The 23,168-nt window shown below is 39.3% G+C and overlaps 1 long non-coding RNA gene across 1 annotated transcript in view; it reads left to right on the forward strand.

The window, feature by feature from the left end:
- Positions 1-2,470: 2,470 nt before the first annotated feature.
- LOC128411806 (uncharacterized) overlaps positions 2,471-23,168 on the forward strand; it is a 46,065-nt gene continuing 25,367 nt past the window's right edge. Inside the window, exon 1 of the long non-coding RNA XR_008329916.1 lies at positions 2,471-2,648. This is a non-coding gene — a long non-coding RNA (uncharacterized LOC128411806). The remainder of the gene's footprint in view (positions 2,649-23,168) is intronic.

The following is a 23,168-nucleotide window of genomic DNA, read 5'->3' on the forward strand; positions in this document are numbered from 1 at the left end:
ACCAATGGCTGCTTTTTTGTATTGCTGTGTTTTGAGATTTTTATTGCTGTTTCTAACCGATTTCAGTGTAAATCAATTTGGGTTGTTTTTTAAGAAAAGCAACTAAACAACAACAACAACAGTGATGATGGCTACATTCTACTTCTCCAGTCTAAAGCAGTGTGCCTTTGCATACCAGTTGTTGTAAATCACAGTTGCGGTGCCTGCTGTTGCATTCAAGTTCTGTTTGCGGTGTTCCCAAAAGCACCTGCTTATTCTGGACTGGATGAGCCCTTGGTCTGATCCAGCAGGGCTCATTTTTGTCCTTGTGGACTTAAGGAAATTAAATCCATTTATTTCATGGGGTCTACTCTGAGTACGACTGAGCAGGATATAACTCAGGGAAGTGTGCAGTAGCTAAAAGGTAGAGAACATTTGTGTGATATTGTGCTGAAGCTGCCCTTACTGGCAAATTGATCCAGAAGAAGTGACTTCTGAGCCTAGGTCAGGAATTCTACATTAGATTAATAAAAAAAAAAAATCTGTTGCAGCTGATGTTTTAAGTTTCAGGTGTTCTTGAAAAATTCAAGGATTTGAGGAAGGAAGACAGCACCTTCTCAGTAAAAGGCAGAGAATCTCAGAATCAGTGCCAGGGTCATGCCAGACCTATGAAGCCTCTTTCTTGTTGCATATCACAACTTCAATTCCACTATGTTTTGTTTCATTTATTTTTAGATTGGGGTATCTGCTGCGCTCTTGCCTTGGAGTTTTCAAAGCATGTTCTACAAGCAACTGGCAAAACTGTGTGACCGCTCAACTCATATAGGGAACATAGCAAATAGGGATGCTTGATAAGTAAGGGGGAAGCAAACTTGGACTGTGAAGAGCTACCAGAATTCAAAAATATGAAAACATGCATGCAGAAGAATGTGTTAATCGTATTGCATATTTCACAAAACTATGTATTTTAGCGAACTTATATGCAGACAGTTCGTAACAATCTGGTCTGTAGCAACAGAATTTGACTTGAAAACACAGACAGAAGAGAAAGATGGAAATCTGTCCACCCTTAATGGCAAACACATTTTACTGAAATTAAGTCCTAAGAGTTCAGATGAAGGCATGCTTGCAGCAAGCCCTCAAAACTGAAAGTTCAGTTGCCTCTTTTCCAAAATTGACAGTCCGACTGACTTGTGAATTTGAGGCTTGTGTTTTGCAGGGCTTTTCCAATTTGGCTGTTTTTGTAGCTATTTGGGAAATTTAAATAATTGTTCTGAGTAGCTAAGCAAGCTTTTTTGGAGTACAGAACATTTTCAGCCGCCCCTAGAATTGCACCTTCCTCTTTCACCAAAGGGGTTGCCTTGCTGATCTGACACTGTGGACAGGTCTGGTATTAATTTCATATTGCTTGGAACAGATGGACATATAGTCCAAAAATGACTGGAAACAATCGTTGGTGGTGAAAGTGGATAGGTTCAAATCTGAATGCTTAAGACACTCCTTCCATGCATGAATTTTCTGTCCAAGTGAAGTTTTCAGAGCTCAGATTTTATTTGGAATTATCTGGAAGCAAATGTCCACGATATGGGACACTGAAACATCTAGGTTGTAATGCTAGATGCTGAAAGCTACCGTACTTTGATGCTGATAGATGCTGATAGCTACTTTGATGTTAGGAATGATGCTTAGTCACTTAACTATCAAACAAGTGCTTGCGCCAGAGATATCTTTATTCCCATCTAGCACTGTCACATGTCACATGAACATAGTTGCTATCTACTAAAATGCAACACGGCCTGGTATTTATGCAACCTGGAAACAATGCTGAATTGTCATTAACAGTGCATTTTTCCTCTGTGGAGCCACATTATTTGAAAGAGTTTAAGTGAGTTTGTGATTCTCTCCCCTGCCTTTCCAACCACTAAAACAAAAAATAGATAATAGTTTGACTTTGTTTTATTCTATCAGTTTGGAGACAACAGCTCTGTTACTTGTGAAAATTTAGCCACATTAGTCCAGTGACCAGGCCTTGACTTTTTATTTATTTATTTTAAGCATTGCAGCATAAATGCATATGCAAAATAAATGCATTCACAGTAAGGCCTCCTGGCATTTTCCTCTATGTTTTCTCAGGAGCTGTATGCTGTTACAGCCAGTGAGCTTTGGAGGGGAAAAATGGTCTTCTGTGTTGCTTTATAGTCCTCTTGCATTAGTCAGTTCTTCTAATAAATCAGATACAAGTTGTGACACGTTGCTAATTCGATCACTAATAACCTGCTCAAATTGCAAATCTATGTCAGCAGGTTGGTGTTGATTAAGTTGTAGTCCTCACTAACATATTGTTTTAAATGACTGATAATTTTTATTTGCTGCTGCGATAGGCTGCCTGGTCTATTCTCTCTCTCTCTCTCTCTCTCTCTCTCTCTCTCTCTCTCTCTCTCTCTTCTCTCTCTCTTTCTCTTGTAAGCTTAGAAATTACACAAATGCCCCAGAGGTGGTCTGCTGTAGGCCTTTCATTTTCTGTGTTGTTGCAAATAGAGCCGGTAGCCACTAGAGGGGAGGAGACTGCTGGCTTTCCCCAAGCGTTTCCACCGTAGAGCATGAAGGTGAAGAAGCTGTCACAGAACCGGTTGCCCAAGAAAAAGCTTTTAAAAGATGGTGGGATGAAGGTTAGTACAGAAAAAAAGGTGTTTTTTTCCTTAACGTGTGCAGTTATTCCTTTCTCTTAACATAGGATCTTTTAAAATATCTCCTAACCTAGTGAAGCAACATCTCCAGTTATGAAAAATGCTCTCTGCGAGAAAATGCTTTAAATATAGAAAGAGATATTTCGATGCGTCCATGTTTGTTTGTTTCTTCGCACATATAAAAGATTAAACTGAAGAGTTGCTTAACAGGCTGTAATGTTTGGAATTTGATAGGAAATGAGAACTCTTTCCCAACTGTTCAGTTATAGCCTCACTTCCCTTCACCCAGAGGAGGGGGGAGAGTTTTGAAGCTGTATAGAAGTAATAACTACTTCAGCCTGGTGAAAACTTCGCTGCCTTTCTCAGGATCCATATTAATCTTCTACCCTGTGATACACAAGACCTCTCTAATGCAGTACTCTTAATTTTGTCTTTGCCTCATGCTTATAGATAATTGATCGGCGGTTTGACCTTTTATGTGTTTATTTGTGAAAAAGAAGAATGCTATTCGTCGCATTGTTAAAGAGCTATAATGTAGAACTGTGGCTTGTTACATTTACTCTCCTGAGTGTAATTGCACTAAGATCATTCAGTTTCCATTTGGAAAGCCAGTGGCAATTACTGGAATACAATGTATCATGCATTTGCTCACTGGATATAAAACGTATATACTAATTCGCAATAAAATGTAACAGCTGTCAGTGCATTTTCTGCTCTGTTACTTCAATAAATTGGAACTCTGACTAGAAAATGGGAATATTGCATTTTTACACACTCCGTAATGTGTTTGCTTTTCGCAAATACAATTTATTTTTTTCTTGGAATGAAGAGGGGAAAAAACCAAACACCCCACGTAGCTTTGTTATTACTGCTAGTGGATAAATATTCTTATATCAGAATGAATTACATATAGAATCTGTAAAGAAGTGATAATATTTCCTGTATTTTACTGCACCCTGTCTCCAGTAAACAATATGCACTTAACCAACTTCTGTCATATGTTAGGTTTATCTTGTTTATATTGTAGTGGCAGAGTGTGTGTGTATGGGGGGGGGGGAGTTTATTTTACCATACTTTCACAGGTGTTGTGAATAGCTAGTTACCATTTATTACATGATGCTATTATGTGTGAGTGCACACTTAATAAGTACAATTCTTTAATGAAATAAAATCGTTGAGGACTTCTCTCTGTGTATGTATATGTGTGTGTGTACATGCATTGCCACACATATATGTATATGCAAATCCTTCTGCAAGCTAGCTAACAAGAATTCTTGATACTCTTTTTTTAAAAAAAGACTCTTGAGTTTTGTTTAAAATAAAATTCCTGCACATTTGTGTGATTTTGTTACTGGAGGTCAGACTTTTCACAGATAATTAGCCTTTTACACACTGTGAAATCAACCTGCATTGGTTTATTTGGCTAGACTCTTTGCTTCTGTTCTTTATTTCCCAGAAGGTTAACATGCTGAAAATCTAGCTGCAAGCTCAGAGTACTGTCTCTTTGTGTTGTTAATTATCCCGTTGCATAATTATTAATATCAGGAGCAGGAAGAGGAAACAAGTATACCAAATAGTCGTGAATGCTAGTGTTCTGGCAGGAAGCAAGCCTTGCATTAATAAAATGTGCCTCTGCCAATATCAGAGAAGATAGGGAGTGTTCCTTGTTAAGGATCATTTATTAACTGAGATCATCTTTTAGTTCGCCTTGGGGTAATGACTAATGTCAATGGCAAATTTCACAGTTGTCTAGAGAAATGAATTAAATTTGTAATAAAAAGCCCTTCGGCTTGTAGTACATGTTCATTTATTGGAGTAGTTGAACTAGGAGAACTGTAAGGCAACCGAGAACATCGGCTTAATTTTCCTTACATATAATAGTGACCTTTCGCTCTGTGTTGGGAAAAGTTGCCTATTATAGGCGGGCGAGTTAAATGAGAAGTTCTCTCAAATGCAAGATCAACTAAGTAACTGTGGTTACGTTAAACAACCCTTGAGCTTGAGAGATTATTATTTTTTTGGCAGCGACAAGATCCTCCTCTGTGTACATTTCTTCTCCTTTTTAAGCCTTTGCTGAGGTGGTTTTGAGATCGGGCCACGCCTAGGAAGATCCCAGAGGCATATAGAAAAAAGTTGCCAGTATTGATTAGCTATCCTTTGCCCTGTGGTGATCTTCTTCTCTCTATCTCTGTCTCTTTCTCTCATAGATTCTATGTTACAGCATAGCTGAGGGTTGAAAACTTTACTGCCTCACAATAATTTATACCAAAAGGCTATTTGATTGACTGGAGGCTTACTTCCGAGTAGACATGTATAGGAATGCATTGTAAATGAAGACATTACATTCATCCTGCGTAACAAGATCATTGGGACCTATAGCATTTTTTTAAGGTTGTGAGATTGTGAGTGATGCCTGACACACTTTCCTGGAATCACATGACTGCAAAGGGAACTTACAGTTATCCTTTTTAGTACATATAGAAAATCTATTGATTCCCCCCCCCCAAAAAAAAAAATCATAGGAAGGAATTTATTTGTAGGAATGTCAACCCTCAAAGAGATTATGGTCACAATGATTTGCTATGATCAAGATCCAAGCCATCTTTATATGTATTTTGGTAACTTTATAAAAAGCTTGAAAATACAATCCTAAATATCACCTGAAGAATGTGAAGCACCAGTTGAGTCTATTAATTTATTTAACTCGAGTGACATGAAATAAAAGTGAATGGAAATTGGTAAGTGCTTTTTTTTAAAAGAAAAATGCATTTCTATAATGCTACAGTGCTGCAGAAAGATCATATTTATTATCTATGCAAGTATATTCATTGATTTTCCCCACCACATCTTTCTAGAATATCCAGATCATTTATGAAAGATGTTGGACCCCACTTGATTTTGCACTTTTCTGAAGACATGAAATAACATTAGTTTTCCCACATTTAATGAGACCCAAAAGAGTCTCAAGTTTTGCACCCAGATTTCTTAAGCCATAGATTAAATAAAGCAAAATAGGCTGCACAAAAAAGGAAGGGTTTGCACAGATAATGTCTACAAATAAATTGAATGTTTTGCTTACATTAAGTTGCAGTGACTTTTCTGCAAGGAATTGGTTTGCTGTGATCAAATCAGAAAGGGGTCAACTGATATATATATATATATATATATATATATATATATATATATATAGTCCATCTTGTGATTCATGTACTTGCTAGATTTTCAAAAACAACTTTTAAAATGAATGTTAATGGTTTTCTTGCAGACCTAACGGTTTACAGAAGACTAATCTTTCACAGGATAAAGTTCATTGTTAACATAACTTACCTTTAAAAGAAAACACTAGGAGAATTTTACTTTTCTGAATCATTGGGGGGACTTTTAGAATTGAGCACCTGAAGAGAAATAGGCTCGTGTGTTTAAAAAGAACAGAAAATATTTGGTGTTATGAAAGGGTCATATATCTATACCTTTATGAGACTTGGCAACAGTCTCACAGGAAAAAAGAAAACATATTCGGATGCCAACCTGGGTATGCTTACACAGCAATAATTTCCAGTGGCCTCAACAGGATGTACCTGCATGTCATTCCTTAAGCTTAGAGGGTCACTGCATTATAAGCCTCTAAAACGAAACCCAAACTGGATTAATGGTCCACATGATCATTAATATTTAATTCAAAAATTTCTTCTAATATATTCTATGTTTGACTATCCAGAAATGCATTCTGAGTACTTCCCCTCCCCCATTCTTTCCAGAATGGAAATCCCATACGCTCTCCTTTCAGAATGAATTCTCATAAATTTCCATCCTCAGCAGTGGTGAATTTACTACACTTGAGACTCACATCCTTGTGTTGCCTAAAACAGAGGATGCTCTTAAAAATATATATGAGATGATGTAGTTTTTACAATATTGCCCAATTTTGCAAAACACAAAAACCAAAATCAATCACAGCATCATTCACTGAAAATAAATCTTTTGTTCTTTCTAGATTTTAAAATAAGCCTCCATATGTGTCTTCAAGAATATACGTCAGTATGTCTGACAGGGATGTGAGCTTTTCGTTTACTTTTTTAACAGACGGAAAACACACGTACAGCCAATGCTTCCTTTCCCCAACTCTCTCTGGTAGTTGTGTATCTGTTCCACTGACCCTAAACACCTTTGTGTCTGGATTCTGTTTGTCTAAATAAACTTATTTCCTGGCATATATTTTTTAGCCTTAGAGCCCTCCTCCTCCTCCTCCTCCTCCTCCTCCTCCTCCTCCTCCTCCTCCTTCTTCTTCTTCTTCTTCTTCTTCTTCTTCTTCTTCTTTTTGCAAGCCCCGAAATGCTTTATTTGAGGGAGAAAATAAAGCTGGAAAATGCATTTGATCGACATGCATGTGTACACCTCTTTACTTATAACCGTGGCACACAATTAATATTAATTTTATGGCATGCAGAAGGCATAATCAAGAGGCTATAAGCATGCTGAGACTTCTTGCAGTACAAGACCAGTAATCTGCTGAAGTTCTTAGTTCTGTTACATCATCTTAAATTCAGTGCAAGTTGTGAGTAGTGGTACCTAACACCTGTCATTCATCTGTTTATCTGAGTCATATATCGATTTTGCTGATAGCCAGTTTTGAGCGATGCCATAGTGCAGTCCTCAGAAAATGTTGAGTTCATATTTTATTTCAGCGGGTGTAACTCTATTCCTTTTTGGCATCAATGAAAAAAAAATTATATTGATTTCAAACAAGCAAGAATCTGAGTTGCAGCTCTTTTGTATTATGGAATGGTAGATATCATTTAAGGGATCTAAAGAACCTGGAAGACCATTAGACAGACACTGAGTCTAAGTGGGCCCGTTAGATCATCGTTTTCTCCTCTCGATCTGGGCAAAATTGTAACTGACAGCGCAGACTTGAATACTTTGTCCTTTCCAATTTTTAGTGTCATTTGTTGATGTCTGAAAAATCTGGCCGTGAAAGCAAAATTGGTCATTTATATTGTGGCAACACCATGGTCAAAATGAGCTTTCACCTCTCCTCCATCTCCCAATTTTCACACACTTTCATAGATAAAAATGTGATGCACCTTGTGTGAAAATTGCTCATTTTTCAGAACATTTCCCATAAAGAATCCATATGTACAGTATCAAGCCATGAATGAAAGCAAAGTGGGTGGAGCTGTCCCAAATGATCCTCTCCCTCCATCCCTCCACACACACACACCCCGTGCTGGTATACAATTCCCATTTATTCAGAGAGAGGCAGTTTTAGAAATGTTTTGAAAAATGCAGATGTGCAATGCATTCTTAATAGGAACAGGAATAGAGTTTGCACTCCCCTTTTAACCACTCTCTCACCTCGGCCCTTTTCAGCATGTAACCTTATTCTCTGTGGTATTACTTGGATGGAAACCAATTAGGGAACTGCTCAGACAATATAAATGCATACAGATTAGTACAGATTGAACAGTACCATTGCCAACTAATCATACAGTATATAAAGCCTTAAACAATATAGATATTAGGGAGTGATGGGGAACCGGATTTATATTGTCAGGAAACTGAGCACAAAAATGCAAGCTGTACAAACTATTTATTTAAGTAATAAATAAAGTATGGGTCTGTTTTCCTTGTTTGCTCTGTGGCAATCTTCCCATAAGTAACCAACTTTGCATTCTGCATTGCTTAATATTTCTACAGCTATTTTTCTCTGCCTTTTTATGTGTGTGGTGGGGAATCACTTTTGTTCTTTTTTAAAAAGTGCCTGTCTATTTCTTGATTCAGACATTATGTTTCTGGCATGGTATGTTGGTGTTGGAGTGTGTGTGTGTGTGTGTGTGTGTGGTTGCATTCCCTGTCTATCATTGCAAAAATGTTACCAGATGTGTTCTTCCGTGTCCAAATCCTACTACTGATGTGGGCTTTCATTCACATATCGTACTGACATGTTGTAACTGTCATATGTTTGGTGTTGTGGCAAGAAAAGACACATTTTATGGCTTATGTGGTCTTCCAAGGTGTTACTGAGTCTGGTAAGAGTGGCAAGCCCTATGTATTTTTCTAAATCGCTTTTCGTGTGTGCAATTGACTAGAGTCGGTTATGATGCATTTTTGCAGCAGGAGTCTGAAGTTGTTTTGGTGGGGAAGCAAACACATGCATGCATGAGCATTGCAGGTAGCTCTTTCTATATGCATGCAACAACACTGGATCAAAATAATACATACTTGTAATTGGGCCACTGCTACAAGCCATGGGGCAGTTTGAAAACAAACCACATGATAGCACCTCTTTGGTCTTTTCCATCCTCACGTTTCATCCACTTCACATCAGTGACTGGATGCATGTCTCCCCATGTTTTAGCATTATTTTCCTTGTTGAATGATACCAAGCACATTCCAGATCTGTTGTCCGTCTGAATACAGTCTGAGGAAATGCAGTCCTTGGAGCAGATTCTTTTGGACTCTGGTACCATTGGGGGCATTGCAGTGCTCCTGCTTCCTGAATCTCCTAGTTAACATGAAAAGCCCTGGACCATGGGAGAAGATTCTCATTTGTCTTTCTGGGGCACCTTTCCTTTGCCCCACACCACCATCTAGAAACTGGGGTAATGGCTGGTGCTGAACAGAGAAGCATGAGCTCTTCTCACACTGCCCATGGCTTCCCACATCAACAGAGTGCATCAGCAGAAAGAGGATAAAAGAAGGCAGAAATTTAATTTATATAGATGTTCCCAGAGGTGGAAAGAAGAAAGAGTCCCTACCAGAGAGGAATAGCAAACTAAGCTGATGGGCTATGCTGAAATGGCAAAGCTGACTAGAAAGCTCAGGAACCAAGAGGACAAAAACTTTAAAAAAGAATGGGAAAAAATATAATTTACTTAGGAGACCACTGTAAGCAGATAAAAACATTAGCAGGATTTTCATACAACTTGTAACAGGTATTATGGATAATATGGATGAATATAAAATATAGATTAGGAAATAATATGTAGCTGAAAATGTTCACATTAGGACACATGGAAGGGATCTTTATACGGATATGCATTTGGCACTGTTATAAATTCATTTTTGTAAAATCAAATAAAAATGAATTTAGAAAATTATATAGATGAATGGATATATAGGGAGATGCAAATTTCTACATAATTGACTACAAGCTAAGTAGGAATGCAGTGCATCTCATTGCAATGGGTGAAGACCTGGTTGTGAGGTGACCTGGGGGTCTGCTCTGTCTGCTGCCCAAGTGCTGTTGATGGTCACTTTCTCCCTTCTTGTAGTTCCTTCTGATTAAACCAGACTTGGACTGGACAGCCCTTGAAATAGAGGGCACCTTCAAACAGAAAACTGTCCTTTGTAAAATGATATGACCTTTCTAAAACAAGGCCTCCCTAGTCTAGCAGTATGGGAAGTTGTGATGCTGTACCAGGTTCTGATGCCATCGGGGTATAATGCAGGAATGGCTGGAAGACTCTTCACATATTGAGATAGCATCTGCTTTGTATGCAGATAGATGTTCTCTGGTTCAATCTCCAGCATCTCCACACAGAACTGGGAATGTCTAGTACCTGCCAGCTGGTGTCAACAGTTCTGCGCCAGATGGACACATTTTTTTTGACTCAGTATAAGGCAGCTTTCAATTTTCCAGAAGGACATCGCAGCCCACATTGCTTACCTGGGTCGCGTAGACCTGTACCACAAGGAGTGGCGCCATCACATCTATCTTTCCCAGTAACCAAGGGTTGGGCACAGTTTGGGGAGCTGAAAGCTCAAGCCACAAGCTCCTGATTCCAATTAGCAGCTCAACATGATCAGGGCACCTAAACGACCATTCACCATTACTGCACAGAGCCCCTACGCATCAACAGGAGCTCATGTATTGGACTATCTGCTCAAAGAACAGCACACAATGCATAGTTGTTGCTGTTTCTAAGTGAATTCTGGGGTAGGGCTAAAAGGACAGTCCCATTCCCATATCCTCCAACATTTCTCTGATGAAAATAGTGAAGCCCCATTCCATAATGATAATTTTACCCCACACATCTTACTGGGTTGAGAGAGCCAGTGTGGTGTAGTGGTTAAGAGCGGTAGACTTGTAATCTGGTGAACCGGGTTCGCGTCTCCGCTCCTCCACATGCAGCTGCTGGGTGACCTTGGGCTAGTCACACTTCTTTGAAGTCTCTCAGCCCCACTCACCTCACAGAGTGTTTGTTGTGGGGAAGGAAGGGAAAGGAGAATGTTAGCCGCTTTGAGACTCCTTAAAGGGAGTGAAAGGCGGGATATCAAATCCAAACTCTTCTTCTTCTAGCCACTCGGGGCAGCTTCCAACATATATAAAAACATAACAAAACATTAAACATTATATATATATATAAACCTACTTCTTTATACAGGATTGCCTTCAGATGGCTCGGGGGTTGGATAATGCAATACCCTCCAATATTTCTCCAATGAAATTAGGGACATCCTAAGGAAAATTGGGTACTCTGGGATTAAATCAGAAACCGGTACGGCTTCTCTAAATCAGGGACGTTCCTGGAAAATAAGGACACTTGGAGGGTCTGTGACTCCTTCATTTACATGCTTATGCCTTACATGTAACATGTGAATTTGATAGGAACTATTTATACTTTCAGAAGACCTGAATAATAATTTAAATGATGTAAGCTTCCTGGTAGCAGAGGACCAGGGAAGTGGGCATTTTCACTTCTTAAATAAGTGTCATATTTAGAAGGCAGGAAAAACAAGCTGTGTACAAGCTCCCATTCACTCTGCAGTGTGCTTCCACTGCTGGTGAGCTGTATTCCCTCTCTTTCCTGTCTCTAGCCTGTTGTTTCTTATGAAATATGACATTTTGATGCATTTTCCCCATACCAGCTTCGATCCAATTTGAGAAGAAGAATGATTTAGCTGCATTTTAAGAAGTTTTATATATATATATATATATATATATATATATATATATATATACACACACACACACACACACACACACACACACACACAACCACTGTTTCCTTCTCTCTTTTAACAAAACGTGTTTGTTTTGTTTTATAAAAAAATTATGGGCTCCTTTTTCAGATATTGGTGACCGCTTTAACCAACAGGGTGTTGTTTTTGTTTTTTGCACATTCAACACAGGATGCGTAAAATTCTTCTAAGCGTGTGGCAGAAAGATAACCAGAGTAGATAGAGGTGAACTTTTAACAAGTGGCAAATTAGCAGAGTCTGCACGTGATCCTATGGTAAACTGCTTCTCCGTAATTTCTGGCCAAGTGGTAAGGAGGATTTTCTACGCATCAAGTGCAGATGTGTGGTAAAAAGAAAGTGTGGGGGGGAGGTCCCATGTATCTGTGAGACAGAGGCCTACAAAGTGGACTGTTCTCATATTTTTCGCTGCTTCAGGAATAGCTGGGACATGTAAAGGAAGGATTCAGGGATGATCATGGACAGATTGAAAGAACAGAGGGATATTAAGCCTTGACCTACTAATGCAGCTGAAAAGGGGCACCTGAAAGCTACCCGTTGCTCTCCTTCTGTTTCTGGCTTGCATTCACATATTTATTTTTTATTTTTGAAAGCAATACATTTCTCCTGCAGTGGCTACAGCCTTATTTCCATGCAGGCTTGGAGATATTTCTGTAGGAAAAACTGCAAGCCACCTTCAAATGGAAGCTATCATGTAGCAGCAAGCGCTGAGCATTATAATTAGTGCACAGGCCTGCATGAGAAAATACTGCAGTAGAGGGTTTCCTATTGCATTACATTTGATAGGAGTGAACGCCTCAGATGGGATATTAACAATATGACATCTCTTTAGATTTGATAGGACCGTGGTTTCTTTTTTCTTTTTTTTAGCTATTTATTTTACTTGGTTGTGCATTCTGCTTCATATTATTTCATATTTGCATATTAGAAGAGTCACAATTTGGAGGGATGCGGGGAGATAAGCTTTGGTCATGTCTCCCTTGCCTTCATTAAATTTGCTTTCAAATAATATTTTGGGCTGATTTGGGGAGGCTTTGGTTAAGCTGCCAGAGGGCTGCGGTTTAATATTTATGATGTTCTTAACTGTTTAATTGGATCTTAACTTCCATTTTAATGGGCTGTAGTAATTGTTTTTAATCTACTGTTACCCACCGCGAGCCTTCCACATGGGGTGTGGGCTATAAATTTTAAAGGAATGCTATTGTTCTTTTCCCTTTTCAAAAATAAAAACACCATAAGAAAACATGGCAAAAGCTTGAAAGCCCATAAGGAACTTGCAGCATTATTCATAGCCAGTCACCATTAATATTTCAGAATTATTCAAGGAATATCTTAGTTTCTTCATTCCAGTGCCAAATTCTTCATTGTTTCATAAACGAGGCACAAGGTTTGAAATAGGAAGTACTTACTTTTAAAGGCTCATATTATACTTCTGAAAAATAATATTCTATTAGCTACTCATACCTCCAGTTAAAATGATTTTAAAAATGAACTCATATATTTAAAAGTTTCAAATTTTGATGGCTGTGTGTCAGTGCAGTTCTTTAACTTCAAAGCCCAACAGCCTATATTCTTTTAAGTTAAAAAGTAGTAGTTTGTTTTTTGTGGTGTTTTTTTTTTTTTTTAAATTGTATTTCAATTCAACCAAAGTAGAAGATGTGAACAAAACAAGATGAGTTATAGCATGGAGAAAATATCTGTCATCTATGAAAACAACAACAGCAAACTACTCTTGTAGCAGTGTTTCTGAGAGAGAGAGAAATGAAAATTGTTTACTACAGCATTCAGGAAGAGGATGATTACAGACTATGTGCTACTTTGGAGTCTTTTAAACTCCTGCTTCAAAAAAGAAAGGAGGGATAAGTAACTTGTAATGTTACATTTATATTACTTTTTTGTTTTACTTTAATTATATTTTGCTAGAGAGGGAGATTGATGCCTGTAGTCTGTTGGGGAGGAATAAGCCACAGAAAAATCCACAATACCTACTAGATCCTGTTGGCCATTTTATTACATGACAAAAAACACTTAACTTGAAGAAGTTATGTAGTGGAATTCTGGTCAGTGCCGAGTAATGTTTGTCTTGACTTTCTCTGTGGTAAAAAATCAACAATTTGTGAAATTCTGAATATTTAGCTCTATGTGCAGGCTGTAGGATGGGCTTTATTAATACATCACCTGCAACTCATATGGCACATCTAACACCACTCTAAGGCGTACCAAAGTCCCTGGAGTGGTTTTTGAGGGGAACTGTGGCTGAAGCTGCAGAAAAATTCTGTGACCTGACTCATGTGTAAACCAATTCACTTTCCTCATGCATGGGGAATCTTTGGATCAAGGCTATTATTTTTGGTTAATTTATTGGGGATGTTTAGGTAGAGGAAATAAACTGATAATGTAATCAAGTTACCTAATATATATAAAAGAGCTGGCAGAGCATTTATATATTTAAAAGTTTCAACCCGGACACTGAGGTCCAACTCCAAGGGCCTTCTGGCGGTTCCCTCACTGCGAGAAGCGAAGTTACAGGGAACCAGGCAGAGGGCCTTCTCAATAAAGGCACCCTCCCTGTGGAACACCCTCCCATCAGATGTCAAAGAAATAAACAACTATCTTACATTTAGAAAACATATGAAGTTTTTAGGGAAGTTTTTAATGGCTGATGTTTTAATCTATTTTAAATCTTTTGTTGGACACCCAGAGTGGCTGGGGAAACCCAGCCAGATGGGTGGGGTATAAATAATAAATTATGATGATGATGATTCTTAAAGTCCAGTGATCCTTTGACTCATTTTAAACTTTAAATCCCTTTTTGGGATCCAAGCGTGGCCTCTTTCATCTGGGCTAGTGAAACAGAAGCTCTGTGTCATAGTACAGTGGTACCTCGCAAGACGAAATTAATTCATTCTGCGAATTTTTCATCTTGCGAAGCACGGATTCCCTGGGTATTAACGGTTTTAAGAAAAAGGAAACAAACTCGCAAGACGTTTTTGTCTTGCGAAGCAAGCCCATAGGGAAATTCGTCTTGCGAAGCAACTCAAAAAACGAAAAACTCTTTCGTCTTGCGAGTTTTTCGTCTTACGAGGCATTCGTCTTGCGAGGTACCACTGTATAGCATTATACAGGGAACAACAGAAGGCTTGTGTACATAGAATTTAGAAATAGAGATGCATACCCTCCAACATTTCTCCAATGATAATAGGGACTTCCTATTGCATAATAATAATCATTTTATTATTTATACCCCACCCATCTCACTGGGTTGCCCCATCCATATATGTTGGTGTCTTCCAACATATATAAAAGCATAATAAAGCATTAAACATTTTTTAAAAATTCCCTATACAGGGTTGCCTTCAGATGCCTTCTAAAGGTTGTACAGTTGCTTATCTCCTTGGCTCAGGGGTGACATAACTCCATACCCTCCAATATTTTTCCAATGAAAATTTACAGCTTCTGCAAATCTGAGACTATTCCTGGAGACAGCGGAGCAAACTTTGGCTCCAAGCTATGGGTGCCTATTTACGTGACATCATGACGTCACGTTGCAACATGACATCATGCACACCCCCTGGCCTCTGAACCTGGCATCCGGTGCCACTGGAAGTCTGGTTCTGAGGTCTCGCAAGGCCTCGGACAACATCTCTGAGGTCTCATGAAGCCTCGGACGTGACTTCCAGTGCTTTCCAAGGCACCAGATATTGCGTCGGGGGCCTGCGGTGTGGATGCTGAGCACCCACAACAATTTTTTGTGGGTGCTCTTCACCCAGAACCCCCTATAGTTGGTGCCCCTGCCTAGGAAATAGGGACACTTTGAGGGTCTGCAGATGCAGACATCGAATTTTGTTCTCAAAACCTAATGCTAACTCTAGAAATTTCTCAAAAGTTATGGAAATACTAATTACAGCAGCAAAGCAAAATATTGTATTTTTATTTGCCCTTACACTGTCCTGATGTGCCAGCCTAAAAAAATGGCTTGACAAGGTCAAGGTCAATGCAGGCTACCAGACCCTTTTGCGGGGCTTGCTATCTTAAATGACAGCCCCATTGTTTCTGCCATTCAATGCAGGAAGTAAAAGCATCAAGAATAGCAAGACTCTGCTGATGTGGATGGCAGACTGGGTTGGTCTGGTGGTCCACAGCTTGTACAGATCTTCCTAAAATGCCTTTTAAGCTTAAACCTATGCAGGTCTATTTCAGTTCAGTGGGGCAAGGTGTATAAGGATTGCAGTATCCATCATGTTATTTTCACTGGTGAATGCAAGTAAATAGTCCATTCAAGAAAATGTTCTTCCCCAAAATGCTTTCCTTCCTACCAAAGATGAATAACTATTCAACAGATTTTAGCATTCCTTTTCATGTATTACTATGAGGGGGAAAGAATATCTGCCGCTTCCTGGGCGGCCTAGGACCCTCGTACCTACAGGACTGCCTCTCCTGGTATGTCTCACGGAGGACCTTACGGTCTTCAAACAAAAACATCTTGGAGGTCCCAGGCCACAGAGAGGTTAGGCTGGCCTCAACCAGAGCCAGGGCTTTTTCGGCTGTGGCTCCGATCTGGTGGAATGCTCTGTCACAAGAGACTAGGGCCCTGCGGGACTTGACATCTTTCTGCAGGGCCTGCAAGACAGAGTTCCACCTTTGGCCAAGGCACAGTCTGACCCCCTCCTTTGGTAATCCTCACAGAACTCTAGCCCAATGGTTGCCATTAATTTGATTTTGATTTGATTTTAAAATGAATTGATTTTAGAATGCTGTGTTACTTTTATTGTTGTTAGCCTCTCTGAGCCCGGCTTCAGCTGGGGAGGGCAGGATATAAATAAAAATTATTGTTGTTATTATTATTATTATTATTATTATTAAACAGAGGTGTGTACCATCCCTCTGCTAATATGTACTGGAAGAGAAGACAATATATAATATATTTCAATATGTGAAAGGTTTTAATAAATCAAGATTTCTGACTTCTTTCTGGTGCTGAACATTCATGTATGTAAAGCCAGACTCTAGCACCTCACCATAGCTCTTGGCATTGAAACCAGCAGTGGCACATAAGACGGGGCAACACAGTAATGGCTTCTGCTCTGTGGCAGGGCTGTGTTTGCTGTGGTGATGTGAGGTGGCAGTGAGGCTTTGGGAGCCTTAGGGTTGGTCCAGCAGTGTCTTACAAGTGCATGGGTGGGTGTGCACTTGTGAAATGACAACACAGTCAACTCAGATTCCTCTGACCTCATTGCCACCGTGCCCCATCCCTATCTGCCACTGCACTCTCTCACATGCCACTGTTGATTAAAACCCAATGAGAGCATTCATAATTTGCTCATCTTTTTTGTGAGGCACAATGTGGTTATGCAAGAGCATTTGTGCTATGCATCTGAGGGCAGAGAACACAAGGGGTTGATGTGAACATCCAAATGGGTTCTGAAGCTGCAGATGGAAACCATAGAGGACTCTGCTGGTAGTGCTTATTGAAGAAGAGACTATTCCTCTAGTAGTGGGAGTAGAATGTACAACTAGTTTGCTATGGCTAAAATGCTTCTGTATTTGTAGTATCTGTCTGAGCCCTGCAATTGCTATGGTTTTCAGAAACAGCCAGAGTATAACGCTGCAATGTTTATATAGACGAGACCCCAGAAACATTTTGGCTAATATATCTGAACTAACCCAACTAGGGATGGGTAAATCTGTCAATTTAGGTTTCCACATAGGTTTGCAAAAGAAAACCTCAAGAAAAATCAAAATTTTGCATGCAATTTTGCCTGCTGTGGTACATTTCTACATGTTATTGTCCACTAGTTTTATACATGCTTTCCCCTAATGTGCTTGGAGAACTCTATCATAAAATTCAGAAAAGTGCAATTTTTGAAGGACAGCTATGTTTTCATTTTGCAAGTTAGGTAGCATTGCATGAAAATGTGAACCGGACAAAATTATTCCCCAAACCCTAATTAGATCTTAACTGTACATATTAGTTTAGGGCATGGTGGACAGAATCTAGTGTAGTGCCTGTAGTTTGTTCATTTTTCTAGAGCCCTCAGGTCCACCAACCAGAGCCAAGTGCAAAATTGTGATTCAGCCAGGTGGACTTCCACTAAGAATTAAGGAACAGGGTTCACATATCCTTTCATACAAAAAATCCTCCCCCTGCCCCACCAGCATTTTTTTTTTAGTAACTACATTTAGGGTGAGAAGGAAAGCCTTTTTAGTTGCTGCTATTGTTAGACATTAAGAATCAGGGAAACTTTGCCAATCTACAGTAAATCCTCCAGAGATCTATTAGCAGATCACAGTCTATCTTCTGCACACCACCAGAAATGGCTTGCTAGGAGAAGCAGAGCTGCTGTGTTTGCTTCCCAGCAGATGGGTTGTTATTGCCTACATAGAGGAGGAAGGAGAAGGGTGAGGTGGTGGAGAGGTTGGCATGGTGCAAACACACTGGCAGAGCCAATCTGGCACTACTGCCAATGTATTTTGCACAGCACCGCTCTTCCTGCCACCTCATGTTATCTCTCCTCCCAGTAAACAACAGCAACCCATCTTCCAAAGGCTAGCATAGTGACTCCAACCCACCTAGTGAGCTGATTCTGGTGCAGGGTATATTTCTTACACATTTTGCATGGTTGTTGATCAGCTTTGCAAAGAAAAGCACCTTTTATTATTACTGAAACACAGGCACCACTCATTAGGTTAGCTTATTTTGAAGCAAAAAGGCAATTAGATCTAAGGTTACCAATTAATTTAAAATACTCGCTTAATAATTGTAAGGCAAATGTATTTCTAAGCCAGTAAATTCCAAGTCATGATGTTATGCGTAACCTTAACTCTGACCTTGAGTGATAACTCCTTCTTTCATTCATGCCCATGTAAATCAGGGCTAACTCCGTTAAACTGTCAAAATGATGTGAATGGAGATTCACCCCTACACCTTGAGTGTTGCATGCATGCTCCAATCATTTTAGAGAAGTTTCATATCTTTGACAGCAAATGAGGAAGTAGTATGTTCTAAACATCTGCTTCAGTATATTTCATAGACTACGGTATTTTGACATCTGTGTCTAATTTTTGTAGCAAAGACAAGGTAAATTTGCATGTTGCATGTTTGGAAAAGAATCCATGCTGGATAGTACTATGGGTCAGGAAAACAATCTATACCGAAGAGCACATTTTTGGCATGCATTCTGAGAGAGAGAGATCATATATGTTTTTGGAAACATTGTTTAATTTTGCAAAACTTGATTATCTGGTAAACAGAAGCAATGTTGCAAAAAGCAACCCAAGAGACTTGTGTATTTAGTTTTAGAGACAAATTAAAAGCAAATGTTAACACCAATAAATGCCTTGAAAAAGGAAGGTGTAGCAACATTGAAACTGAACATAGTACAGCACACAGTTGAAGTTCAGAGAAAAGATTTTTAAAAATCTTTTCTCTTATTTTGTGTTTGTATTCTATCATCAGCATCATATTTATATCCCACCTTCTCCCCTGACAGGGACTTAAGGCGGCTTACAGATAAAATAGAAATAGCTAAAACCATGGGGGGGGCACAATCATTAAAATAAATATATATTAAACATTCTTCTCTCCTAAATGATGAAATTATCCACTAATAAGGTATTTTAATTCTGGGATGAAGATCCTTAGCAACTATTGTGTGGACCCAACTGAATTTCATCATGAAAATAACAAGCTGGGATTTCATTTTAATTGGATTCTTACTTTATTTTCACACTGCAATTCTAAACATGCCTGCCTGAGAGCAAGTCCCAATGAAATCAATAGGACTTACTTCTGAGTAGACATGATTTTGTTGTTGTTTAATTTCTATCCATTATTGATATCTTGAATTGACATTAGAATTCGGAGATGAGAATTTTTATCAGGCTTTTGGTTTTTCTTTTTAGATACTGAATTTTTTTCTGTGTAGTAACAATAATGACCTCAGGAATTTTTTTATATGTGTGCACCAAATGTTATTGCAAGCAAACTGGAAAGAAGAAATATGGGGATAGGACTGGAATCTAGTATTCCAATGAACCATTTTTGTATAGGAACAAGGGACTATTGCCAACATTCACTATTAAAAGCAATACTTTGGTTTTGATGTTTAGAAAATGTTCTGATACCTGTCACGTTATAGTAGAACCCTGCCTCCCACACTTTCCCCATCAGATTACCGGTACATTTCATTTTCCTTTTAGATCATATCCCATCCATGTAGTGAAATGTATCATATTTCTATCCTTGATCCCAACATGCCGTTTTAAAGCACACACTAGTACTATCAAAACGATTATAAAAGGGTCATCTCCTCCATAAAGAGACTGACCGAGAGAAGACAGAGCTGCTTGCAGAAGAAAAGGAAGATCAAGAAATAGGTCTGTGACAATGGCTTCTTTCAACCAAGCCACCAAACAGGGTTTAGATGATGAGCAGCTTGCATCTGCCGGCAACCTCTTTCCCTTCCCTCTTCAATGGTTTGTGATCCCAGTATGTGGGCAAGCTATGGTTTGCTTAACCCTGGAAGTAATTAGCTAAGCTGTTTGAGAGGTAGAGACAAGGGGAAGTACAGAACATGTCCCCTGGCCTTCAGACCATGGTATGGAGGATCTTCTGAACAGAGCCACTAGCTTTTGGTAGACTGAAAGCGGTATAACAATGCCTTTGTTGTCCTTGGTAAACATATTTTCATTCCCATTTCTATTGTGGCCACAGTAGAAACAGGTTTTGTAATGTGGAAAGCTTCTTTGGCTAGAGACCATAGAGGAACAGCTGAAGAACTATTGCCTTCCATTATTTGTTGAAGTCTTCTCCTTCTATCATGCCCAGAATATATATGTAGAGGCACAATAAAGATCTGTGCTGGGGAGTCGCATTATATCATCTTTGTTGTTTTTCTTTTCTTTTCTTTCCCCCCAAATCCTTTATTATTTTATTCACATAATATACATTCTTTACAACAAGCAACTCCAAAATGAACAGACAACTCCAAAATAAAATCATATGTAACGAAACCATAAGTCTCATGTTTTCATTTGCACTGATCTCCTCTCTGATACCTTTAGTTGATATTTCTTGCTGCTTTCTGCTTTCCTTATAGAATCTTTATAAAAATTTAAATCTCTTAAATCCTATACCAATCTTTAAGAATTTCAATTAATCCCTTCACCTCCCTCCCCCGCAGCCCAGTACATCCCTCCACCCGTGTGCGATCTTCTTTACCTACTATTATTTTTGTTATTGTTGCGTTATTCACTTTATTTGTTATTCCATCCTTAATATATTATTATCCTATCTCCTTGCGACTTTTAAAGTTTTGCATATTAATTTTTAAGACATTAAATCATATTTTACTATCTCCGTATGGAAGGGCAATGCACCAGATCCTGCTGAATCCTGGATCCTGAGCCAAACTCTGAGATTTGCCTAGATTGGATTGAGGCACATTGGATCGGGTCTACCTAGAGCAATTTGGGGCTGTCAAAAGGTGGGAGGGGTGACCTGACAGCAAGGAAGAAGGGAAGAAGATGTGCAGGGATCCTGTGTGTCTCTCCTCCCCCCCCCACCTTCTTGAACCAGTTTGGGGTCCGGATCTGAGTTGGGTTTACTCCTGGAACATCCTGAGTCAGACTGGAGCCACAAATCACTAGATCAGGCCTCTAATTTGGTCAGGGGCCCTGGACACACTTCTACCATCTAATCTGCTATTGTCTACTCTGACTGATCGGCCTCAGAGGGCTTCATGCAGAGAGTCCTTATCATCTACTGCTGTCTGAACCTTTTCCCCTCACCATAGCTGGAGATGGCTGGGATTGCATCTAGAGCTTTCTGTGGGAAACATGTATGACCTACCAGGGAGCCATGGTCTCTCTTAAAGGAGGGATTGCTTCTGTACTACAACATGTGGTGAGGGGAGGTACTGAACCATTTTAGAACTCACTCATTCTAGAACTCTTTCCCAGTCGGGATGCTGCATTCTCTAGTACAGTGGTACCTCGGGTTACATACGCTTCAGGTTACATATGCTTCAGGTTACACACTCCACTAACCCAGAAATAGTGCTCCAGGTTTGAATGAATGAATTACAGTCATAGACCAGGATTAAGAAAAGCATATAGATAAAAATAGCAGTTGGGATTTTTGACCGATAATTGTTAGTGCTTCAGGTTAAGAACTTTGCTTCAGGATGAGAACAGAAATCGGGCTCCAGCGGCGTGGCAGCAGCAGGAGGCCCCATTAGCTAAAGTGGTGCTTCAGGTTAAGAACAGTTTCAGGTTAAGAACGGACCTCCGGAACGAATTAAGTACTTAGGTACCACTGTATTCCAAGTTGGGCCTTTGTACCTCATTGTGATACTGGGAATGTGGAAAGGAAGAGCAGTGACATATTTTTATTTGGCCTGAAATCTCCCTACATTTCCAAACTGTTCAGGAGAAGAGAACTGCAAGGTGGGAAACCCCTTTCAGGAATATTGTGCTGTGAAATACGGTGCCACCGACTGAAAATAAGGTCAAGAACCACTGGAGAACTTGATCAATACAGAACAGCTCAAACCATGCTTCATAATATCTACAGTGTTGTTTGTTGTAGAGAAAAATAAATAAGAGCCAGGTCAGAGAGTGAATAGCTTTGTAAAAAGGAATTGGTGTTGTCTGAGTACTTTTTGCCCTCGCCTGAAGCTGCTTATAACAGGAGGTAATTCACTGGCTGGTTCGGCATTGATTACTTGAAGGAAGTCTTGATTTTAAGATATGGCTTTTATCATTTGTGCATTAAAAATATTATTCGGACAGTGGTAGACCAGGCCCCACATTTCCTGGCTGTGGAACAGGAAATTGAGGGATATTATTATTTATTAAGAATATTTGTTACCATCACCACCCTGACATGTGCACTCGTATAAAATATCAATGCAGTGTACAGATACAAATGAATTAAACACAAAACAGCATAAAAACAATGGCTCGAATTTTTATTAAATTTTAAAATCTTCACATATAAATTCCAGATTTCAAATTTATTATACCTTTCTCTTTAAACTTTGACTTCCCATTTCTCCCAAACATTTATATGAGTGGCTTATCTTAAGAAAATTAAACACCTGAATAGACCTGTTGGCATAAAAAAAGAAATGCCTAATGGTTAGTAGCAAGGAGGCCTACTGAATCTCTTCTGAAAGGGCGTTCCATAACATGGGACTGGTAATACAACATGCCTGACTTGTAGTAGACACAAGTTGGACTTCTAATATGAAGTATTTCATAGGGGAGTCCTTCCATCAATTGCAGTGCTCCTTGGTGGAATAATGGGGAATCATTGATTTTTATTCTGATTTTGTTAGGGACATGGGAAACTGCCTTGTATTGAGTAAAACCATTGGTCCAGCTAGCTCAGTATCGTCCCACTCATTGGAATCATATTTCCAGGGTTCCAGGCAGGAGATACCCCCCAGAACCTTAATGGAGGTGCTGGCGATTCAACCTGGGGTCTACCGCTAAGCTACAATTCTTTCCCAACTTTAC

Source organism: Podarcis raffonei, chromosome 4 (genome assembly GCF_027172205.1).
Source record: "Podarcis raffonei isolate rPodRaf1 chromosome 4, rPodRaf1.pri, whole genome shotgun sequence".
Lineage (NCBI taxonomy): Eukaryota > Metazoa > Chordata > Lepidosauria > Squamata > Lacertidae > Podarcis > Podarcis raffonei.